The sequence below is a fragment of the Homarus americanus genome, unplaced genomic scaffold (genome assembly GCF_018991925.1).
Source record: "Homarus americanus isolate GMGI-L3 unplaced genomic scaffold, GMGI_Hamer_2.0 scaffold34921, whole genome shotgun sequence".
NCBI classification, from domain to species: domain Eukaryota; kingdom Metazoa; phylum Arthropoda; class Malacostraca; order Decapoda; family Nephropidae; genus Homarus; species Homarus americanus.
The window spans coordinates 4,455,063-4,467,127 of NW_024741901.1; the positions used below are offsets into that span (position 1 = coordinate 4,455,063).

General features: G+C 38.1%; 1 long non-coding RNA gene across 1 annotated transcript; it reads right to left on the reverse strand.

Moving 5' to 3' along the window:
• Positions 1-3,567: 3,567 nt before the first annotated feature.
• Positions 3,568-5,935, reverse strand: LOC121876312. The gene is made up of 4 exons (XR_006090751.1): positions 5,697-5,935; positions 5,326-5,596; positions 4,699-5,187; positions 3,568-4,284 (listed from the first exon to the last, which is right to left on the reverse strand). It is a non-coding gene; the product is annotated as an uncharacterized LOC121876312 (long non-coding RNA).
• Between the last annotated feature and the right edge of the window lie 6,130 nt (positions 5,936-12,065).

Sequence of the window (12,065 nt, forward strand, 5' to 3'; positions counted from 1 at the left end):
GTTGAAGTTGGTTTGGGAATTAGTATAATGTGTATTATTAGATAACGGTTTATGTATTTGTCGGAGTAATCCGTGCGTTTCAATTGCAGACGAGCGGAGACGGATCGTACGGTCGGCGCGGGGGAGCCCGTTGGAGTCGTTTCGGACGAAGATTCGGCGCGAGGAAGACACTCGGGAAGACGCCCGTCGACGCAGAAGAAGACGCGCATCGACACGGCATCGCGACGTACACGTTGTGCCCGAGCGGCGCGATTCCTCCGAGGACGATTTTAATGTGTCGGGGTGTAAAATTGATGTACGTTCCGCGACGACGTTTATAACGTCCGTCCGCGGTGCGGTCTTTATGCGTCCTCTGTGTACTTAGAATAATTTATATCTTTTGTGTACTTAGAATAATTTGTATGTTTTGTGGACTTAGAATAATTTATATCTTTTGTGTACTTAGAATAATTTGTATGTTTTGTGGACTTATAAAAATATATATTTTTTGTGTACATAGAATAATTTATTACTTTACTATTTTTTACTTGTATCCTCTTTGACACTGGTCGCTTCTTCTTGGCGATCGGTCACATCTCTGTCACGCACTGTTGGCAAATGCTGGGCATGCACCGGCTACTGAATGTACCTTTGTGTACATAGAATAATTTATATCCTTTGTGTACATAGAATAATTTATAACCTTTGTGTACATAGAATAATTTATATCCTTTGTGTACTTAGAATAATTTATATCCTTTGTAGACTTAGAATAATTTATATCCTTTGTGTACATAGAATAATTTATATCCTTTGTGTACATAGAATAATTTATATCCTTTGTAGACTTAGAATAATTTATATCCTTTGTGTCCATAGAATTATTTATATACTTTGTGTACATAGAATAATGTATTTTTTTTGTGTACTTAGAATAATTCATATGTTTTGTGGACTTAGAATAATGTATATCCTTTGTGGTTTTAGAATAAATTTTGTCTTTTGTGGACTTGTAAAAATATATATCCTGTGTGTACATAGAATAATTTATATCCTTTGTGTACATAGAATAATTTATATCCTTTGTGTCCATAGAATAATTTATATCCTTTGTGGACTTAGAATAATTTATATCCTTTGTGGACTTAGAATAATTTATATCCTTTGTGTACATAGAATAATTTATATCCTTTGTGTACATAGAATAATTTATATTGTTTGTGGAGTTAGAATAATGTATATCTTTTGTGTATTTAGAATAATTCATATGTTTTGTGGTTTTACAAAAAATTGTCTTTTGTGGACTTGTAAAAATATATATCCTGTGTACATAGAATAATTTCTATCCTTCGTGGACTTAGAATAATTTTCATCTTTTGTGGAGTTAGAATAATTTGTTATGTTTGTGGACTTATAAGAATTATTATCGTGTGGACTTCTAAAAATTTATTATGTTTGTTGACCGAAAAATTTGTTATCCTTTGTGGACTTAGAAAAATTTATTATGTTTGTTGACTTATTAAAATTTCTTATCCTTTGTTGACTTAGAAAGATTTATTATGTTTGTCGAGTTATAAAAATGTTTTATCCTTTGTGGACTTATAAAAAATTTTGTATGTTTGTGGACTTATAAAATTTTTAATTCTTTGTGGACTTAGTATTTTTTCATCCTTTGTGGACTTAGAAAAGAATTATAATGTTTGTTGACTTAGAAAAATTTCTTATCCTTTGTGGAGTTGGAAAAATTTCTTATCCTTTGTGGACTTAGAAACAATGTTTGTTGACTTAGAAGATTTGTTGACTTTGAAAAATTTTTTAACCTTTGTGGACTTAGAAAAAATGTATTGTGTTTGTCGAGTTAGAAAAATTTCTTATTTGTTGACTTAGAAAAATTTGTTCTCGAGTTGGATAAATTTCTTATCTTTTGTGGACTTATAAAAATATGTTTGTCGTCTTAGAAAAATTTCTTATCCTTTGGACTTAGAAAAATTTATTATGTTTGTGGACTTAATATTTTTTTATCCTTTGTGGACTTAGAAAAAATTATGATGTTTGTTGACTTAGGAAAAATTTGTTTTGTGGACCTAGTATTTTTTTTGATCCCTTGTGGACTTAGAAAAATTTTCATGCCTTGTGGACTTAGAATATTTTTCATCTTTTGTGGACTTAGAAATTTTTTTCATTGTTTGTGGACTCTGTATATTTTTCATGTATGTTGACAAATAATTTCAGTGTAATAAAAGAAAGCATATAATCAAGGTCTTTATTTTTCACAAGTTAAAGTACAGCCATATTGGATTTGGAAAAGAAAAGCGTGTTGTGGAAAACGGGATCACGTAGACAGTTGGCGTTGTAGAAAACGGGTTTTTGAGCTGTGGGAAATTTCCCATTTTCTTTGATGGTTTCCCATTTTCTCCAGGCGAACAGAAAACGGGGTTTTTTTCAAAGTCGCTATCTTATTAAGATAGTCCCTGGCCACCCCTTTTATTTTTTATAAGTTATTTTAGAGTGTTTATTGAGCAACAAAGGTGATTTTTCAACTGAAAGAAAGTAGTTATTCCAAATTAGTTTTAAGTTAGCATTTTAATGTTTTGTTTGCAAACAGACTTTAACCATATTATCAATACTGGCAATAATGTCAGTACCGACAATAGGTTGTCGTAAAGCTCTCGACACAGATATCGTGTCTATGAACTATTGTCGTGTGATAGATCGACAATGTCCGAGCTTTTGTTTGCAAACAAACATCAAAACACCAACTCACAACCAATGAGGAATAACTACTCTCTTTCAGTTGAAAAATCACCTTTGTTGCTCAATAAACACTCTAACAACACCACATGTGTTCCCGTGTACCTGTAAGAAAAGGGAGAAACAAAAACAGCATTAAAATTCACACAATAATACAAGTCAAATTATTCAACACATTAACTAATCTCAATATCAATGATGCATTTCAACATCTTTACTTTACTTTACATATAATCATATTACATCAACTAATCTCAATGATGCATTTCAACATCTTTACTTTACATATAATCATATTACATTAACTAATCTCAATTCTTCACACATTACCTTCATCTTGTCGCATCGCTCCACTTCTTCTGATGCCCAAATCACTTGTCGTCGTCTTCTTCTACCTTATGTATCACTCAAAATGCACATCAGGCAATAAAGAAAACACAAAATTCAACTCGAATACATATATTCTATACACTTAGCAATATAATACAATCCAGTACATCAAACATCATCTTCATAGGGACAACACCTATGCATTCACAGGACATCATCTCCTCGGCTCCATACACCCCTGTCACTGGAACACGGCTACAAGTTCACAGGACATCTTCTCAGCTCCATACACCCCGGTCACTGGTACGACGGCTACAAGTTCACAGGACATCTTCTCGGCTCCAGTCACAGGGACGACAGCTATACCTTCACGGGACATCTTCTCGGCTCCATACACCCGTCACTGGGACCACGGCTATACGTTCAAAGGACATCTCGGCTCCAGTCACAAGGACGGCGGCTAGAACTTCACAGCACATCTCGGCTCGACAACTGGGACAACTCTCGGCTCCATACACCCCGGTCACCGAGACGACAGCTACACGTTCAAAGGACATCATCATCTTCTCGACCCCAGTCACAGGTGCAACAGCTATACATTCACAGGACATCATCTTCCCAGCTCCAGTCACAGGGACGACGGGTATACGTTCAAAGGACATCTTCTCCGCTCCATACACCCCACTCACTGGAACATCTCAGTTCCATACACCCCGGTCACTGAAACGACAGCTATACATTCAAAGGACATCTCGGCTCCAGTCACAGGACGACAGCTAGACGTTCACAGGACATCATCTTCTCGGCTCCAGTCACACGGACGACGGCTAGACGTTCACAGGACATCATCTCGGCTCCTATCACATAGAACGGCTATACGTTCAAAGGACAACATCTCGGCTCCATACACCCAGATCACAGACACGCGTAATCCTCGACGGCAACTTGGCCAAAGCGACTTCACCCCATCACTACAATCTGAAACGGAGAAAACATTTAGCAAATTCCAATTTCTTACCCGACAACTGCCACAGTCTCCCACTAACAATGGACGTCAACTCGTCATGGCCTTTCCCATCAAATACATCATACATACAAGGCGGTCCTCTTCATAACCACCACATCGTCACCTCCACAGTAAATGCCCAATACTTGGTCGTCTCCTACATAGCCTCCATCCACCACTCTTTCCGATGCTTTCTCACATCTACAACCGATGCACCACTGAAAAAAAAAAAAAAATCCATAATAAACACCATCCCAAAAAGGTTCATGCATCCAATCTCCTTCGGGATCAACACGTCCCTCTTATTCTTAGTGGCTTGCCTACAACAAAAACTCGCTCTCTTAAGCATTACCTCGGCAAAGCCCATGTCTACGAAAACCAAACTTCTTCCTTTTAAACCACACCATACACTACAAATGCCAACTTCTTAACAATATACACATACTCTACTACAAACCATTCACCACGGCTAGTACCAATCATTACACAGCCTCCAGTGTGTAACAACAATACTAGCCTGCTACCAACTAACTTCTATACAATTACAATACATACCCACAACAAATTCACCTTTCATCTTACCCAAATTCAAACAAACGCTTCCTCTTTAACACAAACAATCGGCTCCTTACCCTTTCGCTCCCATCTCCGTCGCCGAGTAACCACTGCCTCTTCCACCATCACTGCCGCCTAACATTCCAAAAACTCCAATCCGGCCTAAAAAACAAACAGATCAACACATTAGTTCACGCCCTAAACCACTCCAACGCCACACTCACCAAATATATATACTGTATGCCTCTACACTAGTCGCTACATTCCTAATACCTGCTACATCCATTCTCCACATATACTAATCCAAAACTAACCTACAATTTACATCACTATACACGTCTTCCAACAATTACATTATACTCAATTTCTTACAACTAAAAGCACTATGTCCCTAAACTATCACAAACAATTCACGATGCAACACACCACACCACTTATCTTAAACCGCCGCCGCTGCTGCTGCTGCTTCTCCTCCTCCTAGTCCATTGCACAGGCCCGTACATGTAATAGTCCACCCTTTCTGCAACCTGGTTACGGCACTACCCACCACCACTCCATCCTCAAACCTGAAAAACAACAAACCTTTCACACAACCTCCATAATGCACCATGCTTATTTCTCCCAACTTTAAACATCAATGGGTACTGCTAGCCGAAAAAACTCATATCACTTGCCTACAACTTTCAAATACAATAACAACTCACCTTCAAATAATACATTGCACAATTTGACATCACCGGATCCAGTGTCGACGCGCTCCTCTCAACAATTCGCCCATATTCCTCCACCACCAACATGAAAACAAAAAAACAATACGTCAATGTTACAAATACTCTACTCTTCAAATTATAACAAAGTATAGGTACAACTTCAATACTTACACCTTTACTGCCTCTCATTTCCAACATTCACTCGAGCGTTAATGTCCCTCTGGATTATCACACACCAATCACGTCTTCTGGACTGCAACAACTCCTGTAGAAAACAATTACCACATCAATAACCACGACCAAAGTCCCTCTTCATTTTCATATCAAACAGACCCCACCTTCAACCACTTAACAGTATACATTACCTTTTAGCACATGCTGCACAGGGCGACTGGTTACAACACTTGGCTCCTTTCCAACATAGGCTTCTCCCCCACCTCTGGATGGCGACCATACTTCCTCTTGGTTAGTCGATACAGTCAACACAAGACTATATTCTACTCTACCATTTTTTCGATTTCTCATTACCACACTTTTTGAGAAGGGGGAGGCAGAGGGGCATCCCCCCTCACCCCCCCTTATTCCCATGCAAGGTGAAGGGCACAAGCGCCTACACCGCCCAACTAGGCAGCATGCCAAATTTGTGCTTGCCTAAAGGATCATAGCATTTTTTGTCAAGGGCGTACAACCCTCCAGTCTTTAACATTTTGTCGGCTAGCTCCGACGACTTTCCCCAGATACGAATTCGCAACTTTCGATTTACAACGGGTACCTACTTTACTGCTAGGTCAACAGGGACAGAGGGGGTCTAGGAAATGTGTCCAACCCACTTTCCACCGGCCCGGGAATCGAACCCGAGACGTCTCGCTTGCGAGGCGAGAGCGGTACCGCTCTACCACCGGCACCCCCACTTCGGCTGTGACCCCTTGTGAGGCGGGCGTCAGTCAGCTACGGGTACGGTTCCTCGACTAAGTAGTGCCCTTTCACAGGTTTATACACCTCACTTAAGTCTCCCCTTGCCCGTCTCTAGGCACTTTTGGGTGCACTGGAGAACCGAGGACCACCACCAGACCCCAACCTGAAAAAAGGTCACTCGTTACCCATTTATCAAATCTTTCTCACTACTATATAATAAACTCAATTTATCAAAACTCATTTACATTTTCTTTAATCTACAGCCGAGGCACAAAATTCCACATTTTAAACTTAACATTACCAAACTCAAGCCACAATCATTTATTTTAATGTCAACTTTTAACATTTCTATTGCTCTACGGCACAAGACCAAAAATCGATTTAAAATTTAACAACTATTTTACAAACTTCAACGTCACTTACCCATCACTATTCCCCTAGTCTACCTCAAAAAAATACCGGCTCCTTCCACCTCCAACAACCTGAAAAAAACGATTTATTACCTAACCTATAAAACTTACACAAATTCTCAATACAAATATATTAGCCATGAACCACTTATCAATTTTCATATTACAGCTACCACTTCTCTTTAGTCAAAAACAACTACACCTTCCATTTTAAATACCCTATTGACGAGTTCCTCACCGCAATTGTAGGCCACGTTCTCTTCTCTATTCCACAGTATAAGCCTTCCGTACACCTGCAATAAAAGGCATCAAGCTTCAAAATTTACAACAGACAAGTCAAAATTAATGAAACAAAAGCACATACACAATAACAATTAATAACACTAGTCTGCGTATAAAACTAACAAATGAACCATAACAGACGGTACACTAACACCTTACCTCGCCTCTATCTACAACAAAATACGACCATAAAAACACAAAAACCGAGAGTGTAGTACCATTATATAGCCTCCAGTATATAACAGCACACACACACAACACCTATTCACGATTTTCATTCGCCTTACCGCTACCTAAACTCTAAGTCTACCTCTGTGCCGGTCACGTCTCTGCAGAATTCAACCTCTTCTCACGCTAATGGGCTCCAACTTAATGCTCATGCGCCAGTCCACTGCGGCTTCCTTGCGGTTGGTAGAATCTTAAAAAAAATACATTTTATACCAACAACTACAAAATACTCATTAATGAAATTTTCTTCATTATTTAAGCAAATATACGAACATCTTTTTCTTTAGCTTCTCACGACCTTAAATAACACTGAAAGTTACAAATTAATTCATCTCGAAAACGGTACACTACATCAGGTACCACTCAAAACAGGCTCACAATTCCGTCACCCATGTCAATATTGTTATTCATGTCAAATCCCTATCTTTACCTCCCCAAATAAACTCACAATATCTATAGTCACTTACCTGCCGTCACCCCTCGTTTACCTCCGGTCGCTGTCGGGATAATTATTTGCTTTCCCACTTCTCCGGTTGATAGGTTCACTATATGCACAACACCTCCAATCTTCTACTATACGCATCAAAACACACACACAAGAGTATGCTTTAGTACTTGGCACACACAAACGCTGCATCTTTTTTCCTTATCACTCATTTTCAAGATTCCACCACGATCACTGATCACTATGAACTGTCCAAGCTCAAGGCACACATAAATGCTGCATCTTTTATTTTTCTTCTCACTCATTTTCAAGATTCCACCACGATCACTTATCACTATGAACTGTCCAAGCTCAAGGCACACAAATGCTGCAGCTTTCTTTACTTATCACTCATTTTCAAGATTCCACCACCATCACTTAAAACTGCAGTGAAGTTCGCATCTAAACAACTTCAGGTCGAGAGAATATTTAAATAATGAACTTGCTACACAATCTTCATGAATTCACTTTCCGTCACTCATCAACGAAATGACTACACGTTTTCTTGCAAAAACGCAACATATTCCGCGAATTTCACAAAATACACTATTGACACTTCAACTTTCTCAAACACTTAGCACGATACACTTAAAAGATTTTATTTCAATTAAACTACCGTATTCAATTTAGATATTATGTACTCCGAGCTCTTGAATTATAAACATATTCAAAAGCTCCCTAGTTAACCTGAGACACAAATCTAAAATATATTTCACAGGCCTCAAGTCAAATACATTTATGACTTATGTTTAAAAAAACACTTCGAATGCACAACACTAACACCCGAAAGAACAAATGTCTTTACACTAATTTATATACTATATTTTTCTTTTCTTCTTCACAAACTACACTTTGTTATGTCGCTATACACGAGTTCTAACACCAGACACAAGGATCGGATTGTAACTAATCCATCCTTGCCGGTTCACCCTTTATATACCCCACCTTGCCGCCGACTCGCTGCTCAACCGAACTTCTTCTCCGGTAATCACCGTCACAACCAAACGAGGGGATTATCCCACATAAACTGCTCTTGGGTATTTACACCATAGGGACCACACAATTTGTGATAAGCTACCAAACCAAAAAGTTATGATAGCAACTCACAGCCTACAGTGGCAGTATTGTAATCAATAAAGTTTCCTTGAGAAATAACAACATACCCTACAGTCACACACATCTCCAGTCCTTGGTGAGAACTACGAACGGTAAATTTAATAAAGTCACGACCCGAATAATCTTTACACATGACCGTAAAAGGTATATATTTATAAATTAATTATAAAAATGTAAAAACAAAACAAAAAATTAACATCGTGGTAACATTGTCATATGTATATTATCAGGTACCACATTTACTCTCCAAGATACTTACTGTCCTGTGCGTGTCAGGTATTGGGTGGGTGGCCGGTAATAAAGTCACAGGAAAAAAACTCACAATTAATTTATAGTGGCCGGTAATAAAGGCTAGGCTAGGTTAGGTTAGGTTAGGTTGACATATTAACCTTAAAAAATATGAGAATTTGATAGTTAACTTTTCTTTTTTTCCTGTGACGTTTTTTCTGGGACTTTTTTTACCTGAATTCATTGGGTGAGGCCTGACCAAATTGTACGTGTTTCACCTTTATCAGTAAATATCTCTCTAAGCAATATGACTATAAACTATACCCGATGTAATTGACTCTCCTCGGGGGAAGTGGATTATATTCCTCCCCCGAGTACAAGCACCACTCACGACTCTACTTAGTTTTAATGTCTATGTTTTGTTCTTGTAACATATAGGTATCTTTGTAAACTCACCCGTAGGACTTAAAAGCTTTTGTTACTTTTAGTGTTTCTGCTGTGTGGTTCATTTGAAGTAAATGTTAATAACAACTCAATGGTTTTTCTCTCGTTATCAATGTACTTTCTAATCTTATTTTAGTCGTCATATTAACTTTTTTATGCTATTGTCTTTAATTTTAGCACCTTTTTTATATTACAATAATACTAATATCATGTATATGTCTCTTAACAATCGTCAAGTGAGGCCAATATTGCTCTTCTAAAACATTTAATACATTCACAATTTCTACCAACATAAGTAAGACAGTGAATACATTTTCAGACCTCCTGTAAATACGCTTTCATAATATAGTATATTGTTCTTCACGTTATACACTTCTTTTAGGTCACAATAAACTTTAAATCACTTAGTCGTCATCAAACAGCCATTTGTCACATCCGGGATGACAAACCTGCCGGCGTTAAAATGATTCGCTCCGGCATGGTGCAACCTTGACGTCATAACAAGGTAATGTTCCCATTGGCTAAAACTTAGCACAACGTATAATAAACAGCTTGTGATTGGTCACGGAATGTGGGCCGCCTGTATATAAAGCCCGGTAGACGCTCATGAACTCACAACTCTGGTGCACAACGACGATACAACATCTGCTCAATATTGTAAGTGTATTTTGAAATATTTGCTTATAAATTATTTGTTTGTGAATTTGAAGCCTTAGTTCGGAATTTCGCTTGACAAAAAGGGTAAATTTTATTAGTCTTTGGATATTTACGAAACTAAACCTTTTAATTAAGTCTTGTGTCAGACCATTCCACCGGGATGGTACTATATTAATCTTTTTGCTTTTTATTTGATCTTTAGAACACGCTTGTTAGACGAACGTAACACCCATACGAGTTGACCGTGGAAGCTGCAGTGTGACCTGCACCGCATCAGAACGATTGGGTGATTCTACAAAAGTTTTAAAGTGTTTTTAACTGTTGCTGGGGAACGCCATCGGAACAATTGCTTCCCTATTAGAGCTCTACCGTGGTTAGTGGGAGGTGGATTGCTTTCCACAACTCAAGTAAGGAGATTCTTGTTCCCTAGTGTTAAACTACAAGCAATTTGTATGTTCAAAAAGCTGGTTTCCACTATCTGTTATTTCTTCACCCCCCTCTCCCCCAGACTCCATTTGTGGATGGTAACCTGTGTCAGGTGTATTCCCCGTGAAGTGCCGTGTTGTATTATATTCTGTGCACGTAAACTCAAATGTGTACGGGTTGAATACATATTAAATATACAATGTATGTAACCAATGAAAGTTTAATAAAATTACTCCATTTATATTTTGTGCAATAATCTAATTCCTTGATTTTTACTGAATCAAAACCTTGAGTATACTAAAATCTGGAGTAAGTCTGCTGTTGGTCCTGAAATACGCACTGTACTTTATGATATTAAAAGCTTTCACATCTTAGGAAATACCGCTTTATTCATCTTTAAATATGTTTACCTTTTCACAACATAACCCAATGGACAAATGATGAAATTAATGAGCTGGTATGTACTTTCCAGTAGTTTAAAATGCCCATTCTCGCATACCCTGTACTGTAGTTCGATTTTCACTGGTTTAAACTAATCTTTGTATGGTCAGATAACACCAGAAGTGGTAAAATTTAATTCCAAACAAGATATTTGAAAATCTAACCTATGAATCGACATTTGAACTTACATCTAAATATTGACCCGAGTTTTTCAATTTAACACGACCAATGTTCAGTCGAAATTAGGGTAAAATTATAGGTCTGGTCATGCAGTGAATTTAAGATTTGGAATCTGTTTGGACAATTCCAAAACCCTTTTCTTCTATTGCATTTCCGCCACTTTTGTTTAACATTTATTGGCAGAACTTGTAGTACAGTTTTCCTATTCTGAGTAATTCAGTAAGGTCTTGACACTGAGGGAGGTATCACTTCTCACTGTCACGCAGGACAGAGGTTCACACACAAAGAAATACATCATATTCATTAACAACTATAAATGTATATAGGTCAAATTCATGGGTAATGTCACTGCCATGCAGGACAGAGGTTCGTACACAAAGAGTTGCATCATATTCATTGACAGTACATATACACATATGTACACACACACACACACATATACATACATATACGTATATATATATATATACATGCACATATACATGCACACATACATACATACATACATATATGTCGGTCAGATTCATGTGGGTAATGTCACTTGCCACTGCCATACAGGACAGAGGTTCGTACACAAAGAATGCATCATATTGTAGGGTTACGGGATATTAATGTCGTCTAGCACTCGGGATGGATGGAAACTCTAATATGGTTTTCTTGTATAATATAAGTTATATGAGAGACAGTCTGGAGGTGCCGTGTGGTGAGGAGCTGCTCGGTAGAGACGTTCGGTGAGTAGCGTGTTGAAGGAGGTAGATGTGCAGGAGCTTAGTTAAAGATGTTGCCTGTTGCTGGCTTCCTGGTTGAATGAATGCTGGACAGCGTGGAGCTTCCTGGAGGTGGTGTTGCGTGTTCAGGCAGATGGGCCAGAATGATAGCTGGTTGGTGAGGAAGCTCAGAGAAGGAAAGCTGGTGGGTCGCCA